This window comes from Fukomys damarensis, unplaced genomic scaffold, assembly GCF_012274545.1.
Source record: "Fukomys damarensis isolate Sample0158 unplaced genomic scaffold, DMR_v1.0_HiC HiC_scaffold_16, whole genome shotgun sequence".
NCBI classification, from domain to species: domain Eukaryota; kingdom Metazoa; phylum Chordata; class Mammalia; order Rodentia; family Bathyergidae; genus Fukomys; species Fukomys damarensis.
Genome location: NW_022900928.1, coordinates 29677764 through 29688025, shown reverse-complemented (window position 1 = coordinate 29688025; position 10262 = coordinate 29677764). Strand labels below are relative to the sequence as shown.

The following is a 10262-nucleotide window of genomic DNA, read 5'->3' as shown; positions in this document are numbered from 1 at the left end:
GTTTGAAATTTTCCACAATAAAATGCCTCTGATGCTCTGAAGGAAGTGGGGAAAGACTTAGATACACATGCTAGAGAGATCAGTCCCTTTCAAGGCAGGGGAAGGGGTGTGTAGAAGGGCTGAGCTTTCCCCAGGAGAGACAGGAGCAGGGATGGGCAGGCCAGGGAGAAGCTCCAGGCAGAGGAAATACCAGAAACAAATGCAAAAAGGTTTCACAGTCCAAGGACAGCCACAGTCTCTGGACAGAGGAGCAAAGTGGCCCTACGAGGGGTGGTGTCTGAGAGAATTGTAGAGCCCTGGAGGAGGTACAGCTGGGCAGTGCCATCATCACTCTGCTCAGTGGTGTCACCTAGGCAGCTAGGCAGAGGATGGACAGGAGGAAGAGGCCTGGATATGTGGGGAAATCTGGGCACAGTCTGGACGTCCCCCAGAGAGGGACAGGAGGCCCAGTCTTGGGAGTAGCCTGGGATAGACCCAAGAGACTCTATGTGTACGGCTGCAAGGAGAAAGGGGTGTCAGGGAGGAAGGAATTTAGGTGAAAGCCAGTTTGTGGCTTGGGCATCTCGGTGGATGTGATGCTCCTAAGGTGGGTTGGGGAGCCAGGTAAGGAGGGAGATCTGTCTACAGCCCTGGCTAAGAGTAAGGGCCTGAATTCTGAACTTAGCGCTATTGTTGGCTACGGACCCTAGGCCAACTCTCTGCTCTGACCTAGAAGTCCTCATCTCTAAATGGAGGGGTAGAAATCTCAGATCAGAGGTTTTGCAAATCTATCCTGGGACAGGTTTGTGTCCAGTGCATGCAAACATCCTTCTTGCTTGCCAAGGGATCATGAGTTCTCATCTGTCCTCACTGAGAATCCAGTTGTATGATGTTAATGTCATTTCCCTTCCGAAAAAAGGAAATGAGTTTAGAGAACTTATTACCAGGAAAGGAAAGTGCCTTGGGCCCCACCCTCTGCATATTCTGTCCTCACACAATATTCGAGGCCCCTCTGCTTGGGGTAAGCACAGGACACAGAAATGTCACAATTCAGAGAAATGCACCCAAGGAACATCTTTGAATTTCCAGCAAGGCTCTATCCCAACAGAGTTAATACCCTTTCTGGTGCCCATGGCCCAGACCCCAGTCACAATGTGGGATTGATGTCACAGGAGGCTCCAGGGTCTCTAAATGTCAACAAAGCCCTAAAGATGAGCTTTTCATACGTGGAGAGACTGAGGCTGTAAGAAAAGGAACTTGGCTACAGGTCACAGGACAAGTCAGAAGAAAAGCCAGGTACGGGCATGGTACCCGGGTGGTCCTAGATAGCCTGTCATGCTTCAGGTCTCCCAAAAGGTCCTGATCCAAATGGATGTCCAATTACAAACATTCAGTACCTTTATTAAAACTAAAACACTCCCTGACCCTTAGCTTTTGTCTATCTGAACATTACTTAAAGTGCTGTTAAGTATACAAAATGAAAATAAATACTAATCTGTCCAATATAACAGATGTATGCTTTTGAGTTTAAAATTTTCTAATTTGATAAATGTGGTAAACTCAGAAAATTGAGCATTTGACAAGTTGATCATCAAATGACCATCTTGAAGGACTTAAGCTAATGTTCCAAGTGGATCCCACACACTTCCCTACTCTGAGGGAGGCCCGGCCTATCCCTCTCTTTACCCCTGAGCCTCAGTCCAGGGCCTGCACACAGTGGGCACCAGGCTGCCATTTATTCATTGCTCACTAAACTAAAGCTATGTAATTCTTATGTTCTCAATGGTTGGCAGGGCCCACTAGATGTCGGTTAGCAGCAGGGGCCCTGGTACCCCCAACACAGTTAGGTAACGGGTTGGAAAACCCCTCACCTTTTTTCTTCTTGCAAAAGCCAGCTCAGATCATACTTTCCACTGTGCCCACTGCAGGGAGGACGGATGGTCACCCTCCTACGCATTCAAGGCCCAGGGGTTTTCAGGTGAAGAGGAACTAGGTGCCTGGGTCTTTGTACCTTTGCAGGATCTCTCAGAAGCAAGGGAGGCTGTGTAGGAACATGGCGTGCGGTAGGGGTAAGCTTGTAGAGATCAGGTGTGTGTGTGTGTGTGTGTGTGTGTGTGTGTGTGTGTGTGTGTGTGTGTGTGTGTGTGTGTGTGTGTGTGTCTGCCCCCTTCAGTGCTCAGGTCTGTATATATGGATTTGTACATGCAGGTGGCTATAATGTGTTCTGGTGTTTTATGTGTATATCATATATAAAATAAAATATACATTATGTATACACATATGTAATGATGCTTGGGTATCTGCATTGTTATTGGATATAAGCATGTGTAAATGAAGTACACAATCATACTCAGGCATGCATATGTTTGTGTGAGCATGTGTGTACACCAGCTTCCATGAGGCAAATATCTTGAGCATATGTACCTGTTTGTCCATGAAAGTGTATGATGATTGGGCATATACAACTATCTATGTGTATGCATATTTTCCACTTTTTTCATAAATGTTTGTGTATTTAAGTTAACATGTTGAAGTGCATGAATATGTGTGAATGTTTGTGCAAGGTGTGGGTGTGTGCTTCTCGATGTAGCACTAAGGATAGATGTGACATGCGTGTGTGTGTATGTGTGTGTTTCCAGGTGAACATATGTGCTGGAGATCTGCGAGAGTGTCTGTAGAGGTGCACTGTGTGGGAGAAGTATGTCTGGGTCCATGTGCGGTTTGTGTGATGTGAGTGCAATACACTGATTTCCCTTTTCTCCCTTTTCCTCTTGGAGAATTATAAAACTTCTAGGTCATAACCATGTCTGGTAGATCTTCCAGGAACATGGTTTCCTGGGGCCAAAAGCAAGAATATTGGGGCCCATGTAAATGTGGAGGTGGGCCTGAGGCTTTGGCTCCTACCCAGGGCCACTGATGAGGATCAGACTGGTGACAGGGGCTGAGATGCCTCAGACCTCAGTCCCCACCAAAAGTGTTTCCCTCTGTATCCAGGCAACAGCAAGGTTTCGCGAACTGCAGATCCTGAGCTAAGTCACATTTGGTCTACAGGGACAGTCCTTTTGTTCAGACTTTCATGGCCTCACTCAGGAATGCACCGTGAACACTAAATGATGCTTTGAAAAAGGCTCGACAGGCAATTATCTGTCCAGAAAGTCCAAGTTTTTCCCAATTACCACTCAAAAGCAAATCTGTCCGTGCATGATTTATATTCTGCTTTGCTTTTAATATGAAAAAAATCCCTTCAGATACCTTAGGGAAATAACCCATTTGTGTATTTGTATTTGTGTGTGTGTGTGTGTGTGTGTGTGTATGATTTTTTTTAAACGATGGAGCCAAAATAAAGCCTTACCAGGATCCCCTACATGAAAACAGGTAAATTAATGGGAAATACCCTGGACAAAGACTTGAATTAAGGTGGACTCAGAAGTCTCCATGGACAAAGCTCTAAGCCTCTGGCCTCAGTTAAGTGTTCAACCAGTGTCTGCAGGAGGAAAATAACCTAAAAGTGTAGGTGAAGTGTTTATTGTTATCCCCATTTTACAAATGCAGAAACTGGGGCTGACTTTGTTCAAAGCCAACTTCGAGATGCCGCAGATACCCTCTAATATCAGAAATATTTTCTTGGTCTTCTGAGCTTGGCCAAGTCATGGTAAAGCCCACATGTAGTTCTGCAGTTGTCCACACAGGTTTAAAACCAGGGCCACCCCTTGGCAAGTGGCAGGAGGCCCATTCCTCAGGCAGCTGCAGACCTCTCAGCCCTGTGAGACCTGTGAGTAGGTTTTGTTCAGGAAGAGGCTCAGTGGCCTGGGACCCTTGTGTGATGTACCAGAGACTGTTCTAAGCTTGTAACTAAGATTGTAACTTGCCTTGTTTTTACGTCTATGACATAGATGTTATGACTCCATTAGACAAGTGAGGAAACAGGCTCAGAAACATAAAATGACCTGCCTAAATTTAAAAGTCTTCAATCCTTCACCCCTTTGTACCTTCCCAGTTAGCCTGATTTAGGGAGTGTTGGAACATGGGGCAAGAGCAAGACCAAAGGTCTTTGTGTCAGATTATAATTTTCCAAAAAAAGGCCTTGGAGTATTTCCAGCTTTACATACTAGAACCTTGTCACTCTCCACTAAGACATGGGGTCTGCTGCCCTTCCTTTGGAATGAGATGTGTCAGAAGTGACTTTGTATATTTCTAGGCTAAATCTCAGAAGACAATGCAGCTTCTATATGTTCTGTCTACCTTTCTGTCTCTCTCCCTGAACACTTGGCCTTGGGGCCCAAATACTATGCTGCGGTGAAGCCCAACATGAAGACAGGAAGAGGTCACTGTAGATGTCCTGGCCAATAGCTCAGCTAAAGTTTCAGCCAGCAGCCAGCTTCCACAGACATGTCTTCCAATAAATCCATCTCCTAGACTTTAAGCCACCCCAGGTAATGCCAAATATAGCAGAAACCAACCATGCTCTCTGACTCATGAAGATATGAGAACAAAAGAAATGTTGCTATTTGAAGCCACTCAGTTTGAGGCAGCTTGTTAAACAGCACCAGGTAACAGGAACCACCCTCCTCTTTAATGGCAGCCCTCCGTGACACTCCCAGGCAGGTGCAGGCCAGCTCCTTCTCCTGCAGGTCCCACCCTATGATGACCTGGTGTCAGGCCTCCCAATCTCTCCTGTTGCCTCCAGTTAAGTGCCCTTCAGTGACAAATCCCTTTGTCAAACGGAAATCATAACAGTCTCTCTTGGGAGTCTTGGGGCTTTAATAAAGTCCCTGGCACATGGTAAGTGCTTGGTAAGTAAGTGTAGGGATGTTAGGCTTAGGAGAAAAGAAGAGACCAAAGATGGCACTGTCTCCAACTGGCAAGGAGGAAGAGGAGAAGGAGGTTTTCAGGGAGTCTGGGGAGAGAAGAGTTACACCTGGACATAAAGTCCCCAGGAGGCCCTGTGCTCAGGCTGCTCACTCGCTGTGGGAAGGAGGGATCCTAAGGGAGTTTCAAGGGCCCTGACAGGCTCTGGTCACTGATGGGGAAGAAGAGGGAAGAATATCAAGAGCTGGACCCAGGTGGGGGTGGGAGGTGCATACCAGAGCCATGTGATCTCAGGCCCACCTGAGCCCTGAGCATCTGGCTCTGAGATATCTCAGAAACCAGAAGGCTCCCTTCTCTCTCCAGCCCAGGCCAGCCAGTCCTATCTAGACAGATAAAGTCACTATGAGGCTCCCAGACCAGAGACTTCCTTATCAGCCACTGTCTGGGGCATTTGGAAATGTAAACTCTCCTGCCAGCCCTGTGATGCAAAACCAGCACTAGGAAGACACAAAGCAGATGCAGAGGACAGACCTTCCTCCACCCCTCACCCCCCCTGCTATTCTGTGAGCCAGCAGGGAGAGTGAGAGGGAGGACTGCTTGGAGTCCTCCTCCCTGACATCCAGAGGTGTGCTTTTCCCTTTGAGTCACTCTTGGATTTGAAGAGGTCCCAGCCTGTCTGTCAATGTTACTTTGGTCAAAGATGCCCCATGAAAGTGCAACACAGAGGCCATCTCGCACAGAAAACAAGAGGTGAATGACTCGCAAGCTGATGTGCCTGTGTGACCCACAAGTCCCTTCCCATGAGTGAGCATTTACTATGTTCCAGGCACTGTTCTGAGTGATCTCGTGTATTAACTCATTTAATCCCCATAGCAACCCTACAAAATAACAGCATTGCTATCTGTTTTGCAAAGGAAGAAACAGTGATACCGGGATGTTGGGGGATTTGTACAAGTTCCCAGGAGACTGAGTAGCAGAGCTGGGAATCCAGCGCCCAGCTAGGGAAGCTGTGTTGGAGTAGGGGGTCAAGTCATGGGATAATCTCTGCCTGGCTGAGGTCCAGAGAGCTTTAAAGAGACAAGGTCAGAAAAGGTTGGGTGCTCAGTGGGTGTCCCACAAACCCAGAGCCCCCTTGAAGGCTTTATATTGTCTCTGAATGTCCCAAGTCCCCTATGCCCATGTCCCCATTGCCCTATTATTGCTGGGCTCTTTTGCACTTGGACTTGTGGTTTGGAGATCTCCTTAGTCAGGTGAGGCTCCTGTGGCATGGCTGCCCCATGGGCTGTGTCATGACATGCTCCTAGGATCCAGACATGCAGCCTACAACCTAGGAAGCAAGACCCTCCCTTGATTTGCACTCAGACAGAGGCCTTAGGTTCAGGGGAGAGAGTGTGGATGGAGATCTGGAGCTCCAACCCTGGCTCTAGTCCCATCTGCAGAATGACAGTCAGCAGTTCCTGCTAATCTCTAGCCTCAGTTTCTCCATCTGTGAAATGCAATGTGATCTCCAGGGCCTTCAGCTTTGACAGCTCAGATTCTGTGTGAGCATGAGTGACTGATGTGAGTTAGCCCGTTGCTGTGCCACATGAGATGCAAGCCAAGGACCTGAGTGGCTATGGGAAATTTTGTCTGGGGGTTCTTCCTGGGGAAGGAGGCTCTTGAGCAGGTACCTAAAATAAATGTCTTCCTTCACTCTCTCTTCCTGCCTGGAGGGGCCTTCACTTTCAGGGTCAAGGCCTTCAGTCAGTCAAGGTCTGCACAGGGTACCATGGAGGTGGGGACATAGGAGAGGGTTCAGTGCTACCATCTAGGGGTGAATCCTTGAGGAATAACTGGGAATTTGCCAAGTGGATCTGAGAAAGTAGGATTTTTAAAAAAGCCTTGGCAGAGGGAGCTAGGGAACAAGGCTTGAAGTTGGGAGCCCAGAAGTCTGGCTGGGATGGTGATGATATTCAGCACTTTGTAAAGAAGAATAAAAGGCCACTACCTATCAGCTGCCGTTCCATGGGTTATTGAGGGCAGGGTCACACATCCCACTTGGTGGCCTGCTGTCTTCCTGAGACTGGAGGAGAAGCCACTTTTCCCCAGTGCCTGGATACTAGGAGGGGAGCGGGGGATCCATGGGAGCCACTGGGCTGCATTCATCTCCAGGATCTGACTAATCTGACGGTGAGGGAGGGCTGCGTGTGAACTCCTGAGGGGAGCAGAGGCTGGGGCCTTGGCAACGAAGTCTGTTCGCTTGTTCTTTGAACAAACACTGAGGCCGCCAGTGCAGGCTCAGAGATCATTCCAGCCTAACACTGGTTTTGAATTAAAAGAGGCAGCTGAGGCCCAAAGTGGGGGAGCCTTATGTAAGGTCACATGGTTCATAGGGGAAACAGAAGCCAGCAAAAGTCAGAGAAGAAAGGGCTGGAGGTTTTCTCATCCAGCCTCCACACTATGCAAGCAGACCAGAAGCCCTTAAACGTGCTGGCCAGTAGATACAGGATGGACAGAGTGACCTGCAGTGGCCAAAAGGTTTCTATTGTCCCAGGGCCAGCCTTTCTTTTTTATTCCCATTGGGCAGCTTCCCATTGTCCCACTCCTTGTTCTACTCAGCCCACCCTAGGGTGTTTTCTGCAGTGGCTGCATCATTGACAAGTCACCAGCAATGTAGAGGGTTCTAACCTCTGCATGCTCTCACCAGCACTTTTGCTTTCTTTTTCCTTGCAGCCATCAGATGTCATGGCATTGCGGTTGGAACTGCATTTGTGGGATAGCTAATGATATTGAATGGCCCCCTGGTGTTTGTCGGCCATTTGTGCAATCTCTTTGGAAAAATGTACAAACTTTTGCACATTTAAAAAAATTTTTTTTCAGGGACAAAGGGAAAAAATGAGAATCAAGACCTATTATGTAAACGTACAGAATCCCAATGATGAATGTAACTGTATTGTATACCTAGATTATACCAATAAGCTCAATAAAAAGAAAAATAAATAAATTTGGGGGGGTACTGAGGATCGAACTCTGGTCCTTGCACCTGTGAGGCAGGCAGTGGAATCACTGAGCTAAATCCCCAGCCCTGCACATTTTTAATTGGGTGGTCTTTTTATTATTTAATTAGACCTTTGCTTGTTTTTAGTTTATGGTATTTTAATTATTGAGTTTTACGTGTTCGCTATATATTCCAGATACAAATTTTTTATTGCATACATGATTTACATTTTACATTCTGTGGATTCTGGCTCTCTCAGTTTTACTTGAAACACAAAAGTTTTTAATTTTGATAATACCCGGAGTGTCTAATTTTTCTTCTGTTACTTGTACTTTTTTATGCCATATCTATGAAATGGCTATCTAATCCAAGGTCATAAAATTTTGCAACTAAATTTTTGCCTAAAGTATTATTGTTTTGGTTCTTATAGGGCAGGTCTTTGATACATTGAGAGTTAATTTTTGCATATGGTGTGAGGTAGGGGAATGACACCTTAATCTTTTTGTTTTTGAGATAGGGTCTCACTATGTAGTTGAGACTGACCTGGAACTCACTATGTAGCCCAGGCTGGTCTCAAACTCAGTGATCCACCTGCCTCAGCCTCCCGAGTACTGGGACTACAGGCATGTGCCACCACACCCAGCTATTCTTTTTGCATATGTATATCCAGTTGCTCCAGCATCAATTGAGAAGAGGACTCAACGACACTGGCAATACTGCTGAAAATCAGTTGCCTGTGGATGTTGCCCTTCTACTTTAACTCAAGCATCATTGCCTCGGGGAAGACTTGGCCAACACCTCTCTGTCCTGATCTCATCTCCAATAGGTACTGTATGTAAAACACAAAAATAGTACTATGGATTGTAAACTATATTTATCTAAATAATGGAGTACCAACTAACATGCACGCTAAAGCCAGATAGCAAAGGTTCAAATCCCAGCCAAGCTTCAAATCCCAGCTCTGCTACTTACTAACTGCCTGGTCATCAGCATATCATTTTACCTATATGTGCTTCAATTTTCTCATCTATAAATTAAAGGGTTACTTACCTCATAGGTTTGCCGTCAGAGTTAATGCATGTAAAGTACGGGGCATGTGGTAATTAGTGCTAAAGGGTTAATTGTTATTAATCCTGTCATTCCTCAGGCTTTCAACCCTGCAGATAGAAACCCTGTCTATTCTGGCTTCCACTGAATCCTCCTGATCACCACCATGCCTGGCACAAGGAAGATATTTGATGTGTACTTGTTGAGTTAATTAGTGAATGAAGATATACATGCATGAATGAGCCTGGCAGACAGGATTCTAATCCCACCCTCCAACTGTCTGGTTTGTGACTTCTCTGGAACTCTGTAAAATGAGAACATTGGATACATGGGTGGTTTTTGGTTTTTTGTTTTTTTTTTTTCCATTTCTCTATTAGGATGCAGACTCCTCTCTTTGCATGAAATAAGAGAAACCCACTTTGTAAAGCAGATAAAGAGAATTGCAGTGAGAGAGGCTAGGATGAGGCCCAGAGCTCCCTCTTCTGGACCCCCAAGTGCCCCAGGCCAGCTGGACATGATGCGAAACTATCCTCCATGATGGGAGCCCTACAAACTCCCCTGGGGTTGAAGCAGCTGTGATTCAGAGGCAGCTGACGTCTGAAACTCTTAATTCAGCCCAAATGCTAGAGGTCTGTGTCTTGCGGCATGGGGGAGGTGGAAGGGAACATTCCAGAGGGGGAAGTTTTCACCTCATCCTGCCCACAGGAGGGGAGCACAGCCTTCTGAAGTTCTCTGTTCCCCAAATAAGGATGAGTACCCCTTCTTTACTTTCTTGTCTCTTTTTTTTTTTCGCTTCCTGAACCAACCCTAAATTGGCCCAGTCTCCTAGACCAGGCTTCTTGCCCATCCCTCCACCCTAACTCTGACCCAGCTCACTTCTAGCACAACCTACCATGTGATACCTCAATACCCCCATATCACCTGGGAGACAGTCCCCAGCAGGCCTCGAGAGACTAGTGACTTGCCAGGGGTCATAGCACAACAAATAAGGAGTAGAGACTTGAACCCTGGGCTCTTGACCTCACATTCAGACTCTATCTTCTGAAACTGCCCAGCACATTCATGGAACACCACAAAGGTGACCAGGGCCTGGGCCAGCCCAGGAGGTACTGAAGGTCAGCCAAGCTGGTCCTAGAGAAAGCTCTGAGAGAGGCTCTGAGCAAAATCCCCTGGCAGGAGACCCAGTGTATCCCCAGGCAGGTATCCTAGTCACAGCAGAGGGACTAACCAAAGAAGCAAGGGTGGGAGATCCCTGGATGGTTGGAATTAGGCAGACCTGTCCATGTCCCCCAACAACCTCTCTGTGCCCTGGTTTCCTTCTCTTCCCAGTGACATAGAACAATAACATCCACATTCCTGAGCTAACATAAGGATGAAATGAGGCAAAGACCTTCCCCTGGTGCCCTGCTTGGAGTTGCCACATGAGCCTATAGTTATCGTCAGTGTTCTT

At 46.9% G+C, this 10262-nt stretch overlaps 1 long non-coding RNA gene across 1 annotated transcript; it reads left to right on the top strand.

Annotated features, from left to right (window-relative positions):
- The first annotated feature begins 1210 nt into the window (after positions 1 to 1210).
- Positions 1211 to 9081, top strand: LOC104854984. The gene is made up of 5 exons (XR_778282.1): positions 1211 to 1275; positions 1908 to 2048; positions 4178 to 4412; positions 8436 to 8591; positions 8913 to 9081. It is a non-coding gene; the product is annotated as an uncharacterized LOC104854984 (long non-coding RNA).
- The last annotated feature ends 1181 nt before the right edge of the window (positions 9082 to 10262 follow it).